Here is a 17,781-nt window from a genome sequence, read left to right as displayed (position 1 = left end):
CTAAGATTCCAAGATTGCCACCTTGTGTATCATTAAAGCCTAGAATATCTGCTGAGTTGGTGCAAAGTGATGGAAACAGCTACAAGAATGGGAGAGAGCTCTTTTGGTTTAGAATATAACCAGGTTCCATCACCACTGGGATTTGAGGTCTATTACCATCCAATTTTTATGTTTGCAGCCATTGGGGGTGGGAGGGCATTTTAAATCAAAAACAAAACATACTTTACAAATTACACCAAGATACTTGCACAGGCTTTCACCTTATACAGTGGTAATGTATTGTCACCTATACAGTTATGATGAAAGAAAAAGCTAATTAACCCTATAAAATGAGCCAACAAAATTATAGACATTCAATACAGAGGCTCAAGATGAAGCTATCTTGAACTTGCTGCCACTCCAGCCTCATTAGCTAACATCATTAATGTACATCTCTTAATAAATAGCCATGCTTAATATACATTGTAATTACTTCATTAAGCCTAACTAATGTTGACTCTTGCATAGAATGTGTGGTTACCATACAGAATGGATGTTTACTACTTCAAGAAAATGGGGGAAGTTAAGATTGGAATTTCAGCCTTCACTTTGAATTTCTTTTAATTGGCTTGTGACAAACTTAAAATTATTGAAACAATTTCTTGGCCAGTTAATTAACTTGTATCAGTCCTTTAAAAACAGATTTTTGGCCAGTTTGAGGGAGATGGGACTAAGGTAATTATAAGTAGTGTAGAAAAGGCAAGTAAGGAACTTCTATCCACCTCTGCCCATAATACAAGAAACAGAGTGTGGTGGTCAGTCGGACTAATAGTTATCTGAGCTACTCCAGTATAAGTCTGGAGTAACTGATCAGAATTTTGTTTATTGAAATTAATATTTATCATTTACTGTATAGCACTTCACATCTTCAAAGCACTTTACAAACAATAATGGACAAATTGTACTTCATTACAGTGAAACCCAAGAAAAGCCAGACATCAACCCAGGTCAGTATCCTGCCTTCAACAGTCACCAGAACCAGATGCTTCAGAGGATGGGGTAATGTTGGGCCAGCCCTGCCCCACATCTGCCCATCCCCCAGTCCATACATTAATTATGGCTCCAAACTGTTGCAGAGCCCCAGTCTTGTCGAGCATCAGCCCCTCCTTACTGATCAAGTGGCTCCTTGGATCTCAAACAAAGAACCTGCATCAGCACAAAACCCACTCATGCCAAGGGAGAGGAGCTGTAAACCAGGCACCAAAAAGCAATTCCCAATGCTACCTCCCAAGTATCTTCTCTGTCCCCCAAACAGAAACATTCCCACAATAAATTTTCTGCCCCCTATGACAGGGTGTGACTCACCACTCCAGCACCTCCTTGTGGCCAGTACAGGAATTAGCTCTGGTAGCCAGTGCAACTTGATCTGGTGGTGCTCCACCCATCACCTCTTCTGCTCCTGGACCCACATCCTCCAAGGACCGTGATGTCCTCTTCAGTGACACTGCCCTCCAGCCATACCACACTTGGTGCTCTCCCCTTCCAGGGGAACATCTGTATAGTCCCTATCTAGCCACTTTTCTCAGTGGCAACTGTAGTCAAATGTTTTGCCATTTCCCCATGGCAAGTGGGGGAGACCCAGTTGCAGCCCAGGGACCCTATAGAAGGTCACTGCTTGCAGTACCCCCCTCCAACTCATCAGTAGGTTTCCCTGGGCTACTTCCCTGAAGCCCCAGCACCCCCTTTGCCCTTGCCTCGGGGCCTCAGCCTGCAGATCCCTACCCAACCCACCAAGAGCTGCTTGCAGTACTGCTCTGTCTAGTGCTAACTACCTTCAGCCTGCAAGGTAGCCAATCCTCCTCAAGCTCCAGGGAGTGACTGAAAGTGTACTGCTCTCCAGCCCTTCTTATATGGGCCAGCTGGACCCTCATTGGCTGCTTCTCACAGCTCCTCTCTGATTGGCTGCCTCCTGTGCAGCTTCGCAAGGGCTCTATTAACCCCGTAGAGTCCAGTGTGGGGTAGGCACTCCATCAAACCCACCCAAAAGCATGCACCCTCCTCTGTATTCCCTGAATTAATTCTTCTGAATTAATCTGCCATTTCTACACATGCACTATCCCAATTAATTCATCTGTTGCCCCTATACAAGACCAATTAATTAATCTAATCCCTCCATGCAAACCCCAAAACTACTTATGTACCCACGAAACTTACTTCAGGTTCTGCTGCTGCTGCTGCTTACATTTCTGTGACTCTTCTTATCATTTGCTCCCAGCTGTTCTATTTCCTCCTATTCTCCTCCTGGGAGGTGGGCAGCATTGGGAGCCAGTGAACAGGAGCTGCAAGACAGCTGAGCACCTGGCCATTTAAGAGAGAAGAAGGTGGAAAATGAGCTTAGCTTGCTCCATGTACTGATGGAGGAAGAAGCCCCCCAACTTATGAAGCAGCTCTGATTGGCTGCCTTTTCCCAGGAGGCAGGCAAGAGAAGAACAGCAAATCAGAGATTTCCTCAAAGGGAGACAGTTTATCCTCACCGATCCCTTAGGAGGATCTGAAACCCTGTGGTCTCTGGAGAAAGCCCTTCAAGCTTGCAGCTCTCAGTTGCCCAACTTTCGCTCTCTTGTAAAGCCATCGTTTCCCTTGTTCTCCAGTCCTCATAGCGATTTCCAGGCTAGACAGCCCCTGAATGTCTAATATTTAAAAAATGTCTTTGCAGTTTCTTTACATATCATGAAGAAACATAAAAGGGCAAATGCCACAAGCCACACAAAAAAGGGGATTTTAGCCCCTGTTGGAACCTGTCTCCCCAGTAGGGGAGTAGCTCCAGCCTTCAGGCCATCTCTCACCTAGCCCAGTAACTCTGATTGGCTGCCTTCCCCTCTTCCCTGCCGCCTGAGGAAGAACCTCCAATCAGCAGTGCTGAAAGAGGCACACAAAGCCTCTCCTCCCCTACAGCTGCCAGAAGTGCTTGGGGAGGGGTGAGAGGGAGCATAAAGCCATTCCATTCTCACAGGAGGGCAAGGCAGAGGAGGCAGGCTTCTCTCTTCCTTCCCATGAACAACAGGGTAAGCTTCTCACTTCCCTTTAATCCTGCAAAACTGGCCCCGGTATAGGGGAGTGAGGAGAGCCTCCACATCTGCAGAAGAGGCAGAGGTGGGGCAGAGCAGGACATAGGGCAGCTATGAGACAGAGGTGTAGAATTGATATGAATTGATAAGAAATGCGATCTGCATGCACTATGAAGTTTTAAAAAACAGAAGGTAAATAAACTCTAACTTTTATTATTTAAAAATCTCATCATTTTAAGGGACCTCACAGATATTTTTGTACACTCTGCGTTGGCAATAGTGCATCTGTGTGAACTGGAATAGTATTTGCAACTCTAATACTTGGAAAGAATTCCTCCCAATCCTATAACAGCTTTCTTCTCTATCACCTCAGTACTAACACAAAGTAGGGGCATTATAAAGGCTTTTTGTCTTGCTCTGAAGCACTTTGCTTTGGCCACTGTCTGTCACAGGAGCAACTCAGATGAACTTGTTCCAGTGCTGAAATACCTATGTTCTTATTGGTCAGAGATCCCTGGGTTTTATTTAATGGATTTCTGGATTAAGTGCTGATAAATCACTTACTTTCTCTGTGACTCATCTGTAAAACAGGAGTAATCACTGTATCTTTCAGCAACATGGGGATGACTAACATTTGTAACATAGCTCTTTGTTTGGGGGGAGTGATAGCTCAGTTGCAGGGAGTTGGACTAGATGACCTTCTGAGGTCCCTGATGTTCTATAGTTTGAGATTCTCACATAACAAGTCCAGAATACTATGACGAACTAATGATTTTCAGGATTTCACATTGGGAATTTAGGAGCACAAAACTAGCATGTTATTTACATCACTAACCTCTATTTTGGTTTCCACTTTTATAAGTTAAATATCAAATATATTTTTATTATTCATTTTTTTCTGTGAATCTCCCCCCACCCCACCCCACCCCAGAGATATTATATGCCAAGTTCCATCTAGAAGTGAATTTTTACGGTTGAATTATAACCCCCCTGAAAACAGAGCTTTATAATGGAAATCTGACCTATAGTACCATATACAGACACATAACTTGTTGGGGCGGGTGTGTATTAGTATTCCCCTGCTGTCCAGAATTCCCCTGCTGTCCAGAATAGCAATTATGATTGTCATTTTTCCCCCTGACAGCGTCACACTGTTTGCAGTCAAAAATTCCTAGCCAGCCATGCAATCGAGAGCAGATCAACCGTGTTCACAAAGAGACAGTTTGTACTAGAAAGGCAGTTAACCTAGCCACCCGGCATAACTTTCTGAGAGCAGCTTCGTATTGTAGAGCCCAGCAGGGAAGCTTTCGATGAATATTCTGCCTGCCTCTGAGCCCAAACATTTCAGCAATTCAACCTGCTCCCTGAGTCTGCATGGGAGACTTGGGAAAGCCCTGCCGGGGAATTATGCTGGGGGCCGGGGGGTTAGAGAGATCTACAGGAGTTGAGATTGTCTGTCACCTACCATCACCTTCCCACGTGCGCTGAGCAGAAATTCCCTCCTCGCCCCACCCCAAAAGCAACCCAACAGCCTCTGATTGCTCGCGGTGCCCCAGTCCGAGGCACTGCTCTCTCCCCTTCTGAAAGGGCTAACGGGCTCGCTGGCCGCTGGCAGAGCTATTTACAGATACACAGGGGTGGCCCCATGCTCAGCCGCTTTAAAGCTCTTGATTTCCTGTCGGGGAGCCGGAGGAAATCGGGGCATGTCATGAGATCTGCTCGCAGGAGGGAGGCCAGCCAGCCAGCCGGTGCCCACCCGCATCAAGGAGGCAGAATGAAGAAGAGAGGCCGCCGGGGAGAAGAGAGACACAGTAGCCTACAAAACTAATCTTGTGGGTTGTTTGGGGGAGGAGGGAAGCGTTGGTGCTAAATCTGTAGGGACTAATTAGCTAGCCACAAAATGGTCCAAACTCCCCAGCCTTATCATGGGAACCTTCTCTCACCAATCCAGCCTCCTAAACAAAAAGAAAGTATTTTGCAAATTATTAGACTTTCTACAAACATTATTTATTTGCCTTGAAACATTGCCTGCCTTTATTAAAGCACATTCCATTCAACATACCGTTTGGACTAGATTTGATTTAAAAGAAAGAAGAAGAAAAGAAACCCACCAAAACAAAGTATTGTTTATATTTGAAAATGATTGCTAGTTTTAGAAATCACCTGTCAGACTAAGAAAGCACTGACTTGTTATAAAAGGTCATCCTGAAGAGCTAGTGAGGGGACAAGCTGTCAATCAGAAATTTACTACAAGGTTTGGGTTTTTAAAAATATATATATAACAATAACCATGATTTTATTATTTCTAAAATTCAAAAATAAAATGCACAAACAAAAGTATAAATTGTCTCAATTAAATGAACTTACTGAAAGGAGAAGGAAATTAATTCTCATAACAAACAGAAAAAATAACTATCATTCAGCTGACAGTTTTATTATAGGAACACAGACAAATTGTGACCAAAAGTGATATTTTGATACTGTTTATTAATAATTTATGTCTCTATATGTTTTCTTTGGACAGGGCTGACGTTTAAGTAATCAGTATTGCCAAGTAAATAAACTGTGCCTGTGAACTAATTGTCTTCTTCATTTAAATGTATCTTTTAATTGTTTATTAGTGGAAGTACTGATAACATCTTTACATTTAAGAGAAGTTAAAATAACAGTCACTTCCAGCTGCAGTCTAAATAACATCAAGTCTGAATGGTAGTTGTTTTCCTCAATTTATTATGAGATTTAAAATCGTATCCTATTGACTTTCAAACTGCTTGCAAATTAAAACAATTACTCTTAACTCATAATGCATATAGGTAAAATCTGATTTTTGTTAATGACATATTTCAACTGCAAGTACTATAGCTGTAATTCAAAGGTGGTAAGGTTATCATTAGAGAAAAATGTGTTCTCTATGGGGAATCACATTTTTATATAATAAAAAAAAAATGAAAACCCCATGTATGTTCTTCACCTTCAGAGAAGATTTAATGTAAGACTTTGTTCGGTTTTTTGTTTGTTTGTTTGTTTTTTTTAGTGGGGAGGGCGGATTCACCCACTAGCTTTTTTATAGTTTTTAATACAGCCCTGTAAAAATTTTTCACACCTAAAGTGAAATGGGTAACATTGACTATTTGCTGGTTTTACAAAAGATCAAAAAGATTCACTTTTCATCTGGTACAATTTCACAGTAGAAAAAAAAAACAGCAAAAAAGCTGTTTTCACCAGCTTTGGTTTGGAAACTGCCTGTTGTGTATCACAGCAGAAAGCGGGAAAAGGTCAAAGTTTAAATTTAGCTTGCTGCCTCACTTGGTCTGTTTGAATCTTGCACACATGGGGTCTGATTGTGCTTTTTTCTAGGCTCCCATCAACTTCTTTGGGAGTGCAAGGAATGCAGGATTGTGCCTAGGTTAAACAGCACTCATTGCCTCAGTGGTAACTTGCAAAGGGAAAGATGTAGTAGAGAATTTAAATTGTGGGGGGAAAAAATCAGAAAAAGAGTCTTACCAATTCAGCAAAAAGAGCTCTTTTAACTTATTTAATTTCAATGATTTTAAGTTATAATAAATACATAATTTCCCCCTTTTTTATGGATAAGTAGCAAAAAAAATTCAACAAGAGGAGCTGTTAAAAAGGAATTAACCCTATAAAAGTAGAGGAGGAATAAGAGAAAAGAAAGAGGGTGTAATAACAAAGCCTCCTACAATTACCTCTGTTAAAGGAAAGGACAAAAGGCAGGGGCAGATATAATTGCAACCTCTTTCCTTCTTGTTTTTTTATTTCATTCACAGGATTGGCAGGGCTGAGTTCCCCTTAGATTTGTGCCATTGAGACAAATAAAAGGGCAAAAAGGAGCAGCAAGGGGGGGTGTGCTGTTATTACAGAGAATAAGGGCCTGATCCAAAGCTAGTGGAAGTTTTGTTCCATTGACTTCCATAAGCTTTGGATCAGGCCCTAACTGCAGAGACTGAGGCAGTGCCGCTTTTGTGTTCAGAAGACACTGAGAGAGGTTACATTAAGCCTAATACTTTAAATAAAAGCTGTATGTTGGCCTAGCTTTTGCTATTTTTATGCTTTTTCTTGTTCTTCAACCCATCCACGCGCAGCAAGCTAAATTCTTTGTGGGACTGGGGCCTCAGGGCAGGTCTACACTACAAACTTGCGGCGCAGCCGCACTGCTATAGTGCTTTTGGTGAAGACGCTTCAAGCTGATGGGAGAGAGCTCTTCCGTTGGCTTAATAACTCCACCTTTGCGAGAGGCGGGAGCTATTTTGGCGGGCCCGGGAGAAGGTCTCCTGCCGACACAGCATTGTCTGCACAGGGGTTAAGTTTGGTATAACTACATCACTGAGGGGTATGAATTTTTCACACCCCTGATTGATGTAGTTATACAGACGTAAATGTGTAGTGTACGAAAATAGGTCATGTTTTAAAACCGCAAGCTAACGCTGTTTTAAATAAATCTTTGTACCTTGTAGAGAGGGCAAGAAATGGCTGAAAACATGTTAGGTAGTCATGGTCAACCCGATCTTCATGCCTACGACTGACCATGACCAGCTAATACATTTTAAAACATGACCTATTTTCTTAGGCCAGGCATGGACGAAGAAACCTATTTGCACCTAAAACATTAGCTGCTAATTTTTCAGTTGCTACTTATTTGGATGATAATTATATATGCATATTACAATTACTATTTTAGCAAAACAATGTGGCTGCAGTAGCACAGCTGAGGAAGGCTGAGATCATTAGCTCCTATATCCTCCATGCCACTGACATTTTCATCCCGGCAAGTCAACTTGCTGCTCAGGCACTGCTTACACACAGAGTTGAACTGATTTAATGAAAATTGGGTTTTGAATTGATTAAGCTACACTGCTGCAAATCCGTGTGGACATACTTAATTCAGTTTACCATAGTCTTATATCAATGTAGCTTTATTAAGTTATTTTCATTAAACTGTTGAGACTGTTATGTGTAAATAAGGCTGTGGGCCTGTATTTTTCACTTTTGTATGTAGTTATGTATTAGGATTCTTATCTGTAGGTTTCTTAAGTATTATTTTAGTGCTAATTTTTAGACAAATTATGGTTTGTTTTTGAATGAGTATAAAAATTGTTTGCAATCAGTGCTTTAAAATTTTCCCCCCCTGGATTATCTGGGGAGAAGAGTCCAACATGCCAGCTAATCTTTAGGGCCCCACCATAAACAATTTGTACCACTTCAAAAATGGTATATTTCAGATATTTGGAGTGTATATTTTTAAAAATGCATTTTCTCATTTCTTTGCTTTAATGGAGTCTTATTAGATTTTATGAGTTATAACTTAAAACGAAAAACCCAAGTTATGGAACTGTGTTTGAGTAGCTATGTTAGGTAGAGCACATGACTAAAGCACATGACAGAGTTTTAATAACAATAGCTAGCACGCTTTTACATAGCACTTTTTCTCCATAGATCTCAAAGCACTTTACAAAGGAGGATCGGTAGCATTACCTCAATTATACAGTTGTGGAAACTGAGGCACAAGGCAGGGAAGTGACTTGCCCAAGGCCACCCAGCAAAGCCACGGCAGAGCCAACAATTGAACCCAGGGGTCCCAAGTCCTAATCTGGGGTCCTGTTCAATAGGTTACACTGCCTGCCTTTAAGAGAGCTTGATTCTGCCACAGACTTCCTGTGTAACCTTCAGCAAATCACAACCTCTCTGGATCCCAGTTTTCTCATCTACAAAATAGTGATTATGCCTGCCTCAGAGGGTGTTACAAGGCTACATTCATTCATGTTTGTAAAGCACTTGGAAATCTGTGCATGGAAAGTGCTCTAAACATACAAAGCATTATTTAAAAGGAGGAGAAATGTTCAATTCCATCTCTCTAGTTGTTTGCTATGGCTCCCCATCACGCACAAAAAACTGTTGCTTTAGGGGCTTTTACTCTAAGCAACACTACTCCAGCAAATCAACACTTTCTCTTCAACTTCCCCAAAACCAGAAACAACACTTAGTTTCTTACATCTTCATTTACTTGTAAATTGCACTTTTCATTTAATTTTTGTAATTTAATTTGAAACATTTTAAATTGAGTAAGTTCCCAGATGTTCGCTAAGCTGATATTCATTTTTGTATTCTAGCACAAACCTGACATATCTGCAAAATGCATTTCCAGTTGGAGTGAAAACAGAATTCAAAGCAAAATTCAGACTTAATTAACTTGAAGTTCTTAAAAACTGATGGCCTTATACAACCCTCTGATTATTTCCCTCTGATGCTCAATAGTGAAATAAATACATAAATAAATACTTCATTCTCTAAATTGGGTAAAGTAAAAAGCACAAGACATTTACTGGACAGCTTCTCTTATGATTCTGAATGTATTATCCAACACAGCTAAATCTATTGGTAATTACTTGACACTATTAGAGTTCTATTTGCTAGAAGATTAGATAAAGTGTTTATGACAAACATCAACCTTTAAAATTACCATAAATACAAAAATTAAGATATTGATAGGGAAGGAAATCTACTTTAATAACATGCTAATGTTTCTAGTTACTTGCTTATCAGCTTTGCTTAAATCAACTATGACTGAAATATGCTCTAATCTTTTCCTCAATTAACTTTTCATTCATTCACAAATTCATTGGGCCTCACCCTGGAATGAGACCCTTCATTCTTCAAAGAGTCTGGGTGACCTGTTACAGTTTTCAACTAATCAGAGAAACAAAAAAGGCTGAGATTAAACCCCAAGGAATCGAAGCTATCTTGGAATTTACTTGCAAGAATAAACATTGTCACTTACAACATGCAGATCTGCAGATATTTAACAAACCCCAGGGTGCCTTATACAGAGAAGATTTCCACATTTGATTGCCATCTTATCCACCAGAGTGGTTTTCTTTTAGATAGTTCTTTATCTAATCAAAAAGTTAGCTGGTTTGCTGGACAAAAGAAATTTTCAGCACAGTTGTAAGGATTGGGACAACTTTCAATGTCCCTGTCCATTACAGAAAAAAAAAAAAAAAAAACAGTTTAAAGGAATAGGAAATGTGGTTAATAAAGATCAAAGAGACCTGGAAATTGTGACCTCTGTGTTTGAAGGATCTCCAATTTGTGAACTTACAAACTTTTTTTAAAGAAAAAACTTGCTAAAAGTTTAACAATAAATATGATTACAACAGAAGATTTCTAACATCATAACATTATTTATAATTGCATGATGTCTTTGCAAATGTACGAAAGACAAGGTGAGGGAGGTAGTATCTTTTATTGGACCAATTTCTGTTGGTGAAAAAGACTCTCAGAAGTTGGTTGCATAAAAGATGTTACCTCACCCAACTTGACTCTCTAATATTCTCTGGGACCAAAATTACAACAAAACTGAAAACAACAATTGTAGATGTTTGTCCAGCTCTTAGTATGATGGTGCCTCAGATCTTGATTGGAGACTTGCAGCATTACTGAAACACAAATATCAATATTAAATAAATAATAAGGGCTCAGAAATCAAATCAGGCAATTTCTAAGATTTACCAAGCTAATAGTCTTATATGCTGTGCTTTTCAGATTTTTTTTCTTTTTTACACAGCAAAATGTTCAAGTTAGCTGAAATGCTATAGATCTGTCTGAAAAGAGTTGGGGGGGGGGAATAATTGAAAGAAAAGAACATAAAAGAGTGAGATTACCAACAAAAGCATATACAAATAAAACTTTCTAACTTACTGGGTCACATTGCGGGGCAGCATTTCCAAAGACCCTTTTGGATATCTAATGAATGGATAGCAAATATCTTCTCATAACTACTGTGCTCATAATAGGATGAAGACCAAACAATTTGAGCAGGGAACCTGGAATGGGACATACTAATCATGCGCAGCATTTGTCATGCATAATGAATCCACCTCAAAATGAATGGCCAGAACAACGTGTTTCATGACAGAATCATCATTGTTAAAGGATCTTAAGATTTAGGCATCTTCACAGGTTTGCTTGACTTTTTTCCAGTAATAGATTATTTTGCTATATGGCGCTAATATATAGTGTACATTTTGTCCTGCATAGGTTCAGTCATAAGACCTGAAACTGAAAACATTTATTCATGCAAAAGGTTCCATTGACTTACTAAGGGCTAAGGTGGGCTTATAGGAGTCACACGGTTCAGTCCCTGATTCACCCTATGGGAGAAGAGACTGTGGCAGCCCTTTTCCTGGTGTAGTTTACTTTTTACCCCTCTTTGGGAGCTTAACTCCTGCAGGACGGGGGAGTAGCAATTTGATGGAAGCTTCTCTTCCCCAGCCCTACAATACTGGTAGTCTGTGCAGGGAAGTAGGGGAGGTTCCTTATGTCCTTTTGTGCCCCTATGCAGGACCATAGCAAAGGTCATGATCTGGCCTTAGAAAGGACATGATTCTGCTCCCATTTAAGTCAACAGCCTACAGTGACAGGAGGGGCTTTTGCACTGCTGTAGAATACCATCTCCTGAGTGACAGTGGCTAGGCTGATGGAAGCATTCATCATTCATCTCTTGCCCTAGCTGCGTATACACTAGGGGTTAGGTTGGCATAGCTATGGCACTCGGGGGGAGGAGGGGTGGATTTTTCACCCCATTGAGCTTTGTAGCAACCTGAATTTTAAGTGCAGACCAGCCCTCAATGAGTGAGTGAGGACTACTCATGAGTGTAAGGGTTTGCAGAATCTCCACTAATTTCACTGATTACATTTACACCCGAATTAACATAAGCGGTTTAGTAGAGCACCTCATCACAGGCAGCAAATGGGTAGGTGTTCAAGACACCCACACTTTTATTGCCGATATATAGATGGCTTCCAACAGTGCTGGAACATAGATGTGACAGAAAAGCCACTCTTCTTCAATTCCTTTATCCTGTATTATTTTAAATTAACATGTTTCACAAACGGCTTCAAATTGCTTTAATTTAGTTTACGTTACACTAGCTGCTCTTCATTTCTATGTACAGATTGTGGAAGATGGCGTTTTTATAAGTAATTCTAACTCTGCCTGAAGAACCTGTTAATAGAATCAGGGCCAGATTCTCAGATACACCACTAAAGACAAAGGGATTGTTTGGGTGTAAACAAGTTTGGCAAGTAATCTGGATTCCGAGATGAAGTGGTAACTTCCAAAAATATTGAAAAGCCCATTCCCCACCTCTCTCCACCTCCTCTACTTTTCACTTGTAAACTGCAGTCCTCAGTAAAACCGGCAGTTTTCTGGCCTGCTGTGTCATGCCATTATGATTCAGGATGGACTGAACAAGTGGAAAACAGAGCTGTGTGACATTTTCACAACACATCACAAAGTTTGCGTGGTTTCAGGTTTTGTTAACAATCCAAATCCCAGAGAAGGCTAGTTAAGGTTCATGAACCTCAGGGTTAGTTTGGTGAGGTTCCAAGCAAATGGTCTGGAGTGCTGAGTGAGAATGTGAGACAGGAAGCTTGAGTTCTAATTCCAGCTCTACCCCTGACTTGATGTGGGCCTTGGGCAACTCGTTCTACTTCTCTGCCATCTGTGAAATAGGGATAATAATGCTTACCTCCCTCCATCAGAGGAGTGCTGTAAGGATTAATGGTTGCACAGCCCTTTGGGTATGTAAAATGCCACCTCAGGCTGGATTGAGTAAAGAGTAAAGCATAGCTATGCTGCCCCAAGAGCAGCCCCGGGAAGGAATTGAGATTCAGTGTTTCAGTTTCTTCCCTGCTCTTCCTTGCAGGGGTGGGTAATTTACAGTGTGGTTTACTGGCTAGCATGTTGGAGAGGTGGAAACTTGGCCTCATGGGAGGGAGGGAGAATTGGGCATATAACCCCTGTTCTGCGCACCCATGCTCAGAGGCTGAGTGGGTGGGAGGGTCTCACTCCCTTACACGGTTGTGTGAAGGTTAGTCATTCTCTGCCCCTAAGTAATTCATTATAATTATTATTTATTATGAACCTTTTCACAGAATCTATGCCCAGTTTTATTAGGATTATTATTTGTTTAGTAATAATTATACCCTGGATTAAAAAAAAAGATGCTAAGAAAGAAAACAACCAAGGGGCAAAGAAGACAGACAATAAAATAGGGAAAAATATTTAATATGGTCCAAATCTTGAAGTTCTTCCTTATGCAAAAATTTGGTTTGGGTCAAATCCTGCTGCTGGTTATAGCTGCGCAGCCTTGGAAAAGTCAGCGTGGTTGCACTGGTGTAATTGAAGGCAGAAATTAGTCCACTGACTTCAGTGAGAGTTTTGTCTAAGGACTGGGTACATATACTTCTCTGCTTGTTATTTAAACAGAAGAAATAGGAACAATTTTAATTTGTTAGATTTTTTATCTGACCTCAGGTATATTACAAAAAATCATACATATTCATATATGCCACTGTATTTAAATGAACATTTTATTTAGCTGTTTAATTTCCATGATTGACTTTACCAGGAGCCACACGTCTTTTGACCATGTCTTTAAAAAGTATTTAACATTCGTTGTTGTTTTGTCTATAAGATTCGTTTAAATATTGCAAGTCTGCAAAGCCCTATCCACAAATTCCTCAGGACCAGGGGGAAGAAAATTTTCATTTCTGTAAAATAATTTTATTGAGTATTAATGTTACTTGCAGCAACCACGTTCATTGGGGTGGTGGTGAAATCAGAGACTTTGAGACAATACCATAACATATGCAATGGAGTGTCAAGATATTGATTACAGCAACAGCAATTTTGTGAACATTTCATGGTGCAGCAGCCACACAGACTGGTGTCCAATAAGTTCAAAAAGGGATTCTGTTGTATAAGTCTAGACAGAAGGTCTAGTGAGGCTAGAGAAATATTGGAACTAATATGTGTTGCCAGTCAGTAGGAAACAGGGAGGTCTCTATATCTTTACTCCATATGGGATGAAGTGAGTTTGATGGTATTTCAGATTGTTGGGTTACAGCAGATTCTGAAGTTTTGGTGCAGGGCCATTTTATAAAAAAAAATAACACAAACATATATTTAAAAGAGTGAATAATTGTGGAAGCCTTATGAGGAATTTAGGGTAATATTGTACAGAGCCAGGGGGCACATACTGCCTTCATACACACGTTGTGATCATCACAATTCTGTGCATTGTTATGGTGTCAAGAAGTTAGGTCAGTATGTCTGAGTGGAGGACAGGAAGAAGCTAGTGTGCATAGGAGACAAATTTTCACAGGAGTTGGACCTAGACAATGGAATTCATTCAGGCCAGAGATAAGAATGACTACAGGCCTCACCACTTGCAAAACTCAGGATTTTGACTTTCCCTCATTAATGTCTTCAGACACTCTCTCTTGCACACACAACTAACTCTAGTTCTTCCTCAAGCTGGGAAGAAAGAAAGAGAGAGAAATTTATAGTTTTAAATACATGGGTAAGATTAATTATTAAAATAATGGGGACTATATAGTAGACAGATTTCCTGTAATTTCCCAAAATGGAAGCATTAGGGAAAAAATATCCTGTAGACATTTCATGGATTCATTCTAGATCTCATTCATTTTTATGTAACTCAAATCACTAGGCTCATTATTTAAAGCTAGTGAAATGTGTACAAATTATTACATCCAATATCTATGTAATAGGAAACTTAATAAAGAAAAGTTATTTTATTTATATATACACACACACTTCACATTTTGAGTACACAGCAAACATTAATTAAATAATATAACCCATGTTAAAGCTTTCTGTTCAAATTACGTACATTAAATATGTAGCCATAGCAGATTTTTAGAAAATAATAACACTTCGTATTGCTGTTTCACCTTCTGAGGTTCTTAATGTATTTTTCAAACATTAATCAGTTTAGCGTCATGATACATCTGTTAAGTAGATATGTACTGTTATCCCCATTTTACAGATAATGAAACTGAGGCACAGAAATTAAAGACTTTCAGAGTGATTGCAAGGAATAGAGCCTAGCTTTTCTGACTCCATGCTTGTTCTTCAACCACTAAACTCCCTCCACTTTCTATACATATATTAAGATTAACCATTGTTTACATGATTTCTCATTGGTTAAAAAAAAGGGAAAACACTTTAATTGTATTTAAAATAATCTATGTCAAAACTAAGCAATATTTATCATGCTATAAAAATACATTCACAATTCATTTGGAAATAGCAAAATTTTATTGATAAGAAAGTAGAATTAATGAGTGAAATGGTTTCAGTGCATTGGAATGAGCCACATGGCAATTCCATGCTACCGTGAGCCTCTGTTCATAGGGAAGGTGTTCTATGAAAAATAAATTTAACAAAATGAGCACATTTCCACTGTTTTCCTAAATACATAAAGTAGTAAAATATTTAAAACAATATATTCAAGCAAGTAATATATAAACATGATTACTGTGATGTACTTTTTTAAAATTTTCATTGTGATCATAAGAAAATAATAAAGGTTTGCATTCCATATTTTAAAATATTTGAGCAACGTATTAGCCAATGTATTTATTATAATTATACATTACATTGGGAGGATGACTTATCAGAGACTCTTCTCTTATATTCTGTGTTCTAAACAATACAACTGTATCCTAAGAATGTACTTTCCAGGGAGCCTGAAATGTGTCCTAAAGTTCCAATGCAAAGTATGTTCATGAAGTAGACTGATGCAATAATTTATACATTACATGGAAATACATTTCTTAAGGGTAGCAGAAAACTTCTAGGAGTGTGACTACTGTGACCCAGGTGTGACCCTGTGAGATTATAAAAAAAAAAAATCTTCTGTCTTTTGTCATGTGTTCTCTGGGTGTGATAATCATGTTAAATTCAGATTTAACTTCATTGCTTACAGCAGTGAACATCACAAAACCACCAAAATGGACTCTCTCGAGAGTTCTGGGTAACAGACTATCGGGAAAACATTATTACATCTTACTTCTACAAGTGATGATTGCCTTCCAAATAAGGTCTGTGGCCATTGACTGGGCAATACTGGAAAGCTTCCAATGCAGATGTTTAGACTACTTGACTGACTGATATATGGAGACTCCTTTTTACAATGCTATTAGTGTCTTAACATTAACAAGCAATAGGATTTAATAAAAATACTTTTCCTGAAAAAAGGCTTAGTACTTTTATTTTAGCGGTAAGAAACTTAAAAGCATTTCAAACCAACCTTTGGTGAAAATAATCATCAGGGCAGGATTTGGATGCCTTCAAAGCAGACCTCTTAAGCATACAGTACTGCATTTTGTGGGATGTCGCACACTTTGGTTGACTCAAGCTGCCTGTTTTGCAGCATAGCAAAGACAGGCAGTGTTCCACAAACAGAGAGAGTAAGAGAGATACTTCCCTGAGCCTAGGGGAACATGCACTGGTGGGGCAAAAGACCATGTGTTTAAATCTCACTTTTCAGGACTGTTTATATTTCTCTTAACTTCACAGCTCTTATTACTGACCAAGACCTTACATTCTAACCCTAGAGGCAGTAAGTTAACAGGATAGCTGCATAAGATCACTTCTGAATAAACCTCTAATAGTACTAAGTCTTACCCACTCAGCACACTGTCTTTTTAGCTATGTCTTCACTGCCAAAAGAGATTATTATTATTTTTAACTGAGAGATAACTAATGCTAATTATCTTGCTATAAAATCCTAGTGGAGACAAGGCACAGGTAGTTTTTACTGTGATGTAATTAGGCATAGTCAACACTATACCTCCAACTAGCATTAACTATCTCGCTGTAAATCATATTGAATGTGCCAACTATATGCAATTTGGTTAGCCTACCTCTAACCACTACACCACACTCCCTAACCCTGGATTACTGATGTCCAATATGCTGCTGCTGTCTTAATAGGTCTGTAACCTACTAGCAAAGTGTGTGCCAAGTCCCCCTCTGGTGGGCCATATAAAGCAGAGGTGGGAGAACTACAGCCCGCGGGCCACATCTGGCCTGGGGGACGGTCCTGCCCGGCCCCCGAGCTCCTGGCCCGGGAAGCTATCCCTCAGCCCCTCCCCCGCAGCCTCAGCTCGCTTGCTCCGCCGCCGACGCAATGCTCTGGGCAGCGGGACTGTGAGCTCCTGGGGCAGCGCAGCTGCAGAACCTGGCCTGACCCGGTGCTCTGTGCTGCGTGGTGATGGTGACAGCGTGGCCCAGCTCCAGCCGGGTGGCACGGCTGTAGTGCCACCAGCCACCAGTGCTCCAGGCAGCATGGTAAGGGGGCACAGAGCAGGGGGGTGTTGGATAGAGGGCAGGGGAGTTCGGGGTGGTGGTCAGGGGGCGGGGGTGTGGATAGGAGTTGGGGCGAAAACAGGGGGTTGAATGGGGGCAGAGGTCCCGGGGGGGCAGTCAGGAAGGAGTGGGGGTTGGATGGGGTGGCAGGGGGCACTCTTATTTTTAAAAGAGTTACTTAATTTATACAAAGAGAAAACATCCTTTAAACAGGTTTTGTAGGTAAAAAACATAATCAGTAAGTTATGGTGCCATATGCAGCCATATACAGATGTTCCATATTTTGGTCATTTGTCACATATTTTGCTTGCTGGGGTCATACATTGGCAGATTTGAAGGTTGAGAGGTATGCTCAGAGGACGGGTAGCTGGATATGGAACCTTTTATTCTTAGGTCACCGGTTAAAATCTCATCTGATATAAATGCTCAAAAGTCATATTTAGTCTCAGTCCACTTATTAGTGGATAAGGGCCTACATTACAAAACTGGCACCCCAACAGGCTGTCACAGTGCAGTCTCAACAGAGTCTCAATT

This window comes from Trachemys scripta, chromosome 1, assembly GCF_013100865.1.
Source record: "Trachemys scripta elegans isolate TJP31775 chromosome 1, CAS_Tse_1.0, whole genome shotgun sequence".
Taxonomy (NCBI): domain Eukaryota; kingdom Metazoa; phylum Chordata; order Testudines; family Emydidae; genus Trachemys; species Trachemys scripta.
This window is presented reverse-complemented; position numbering follows the sequence as displayed.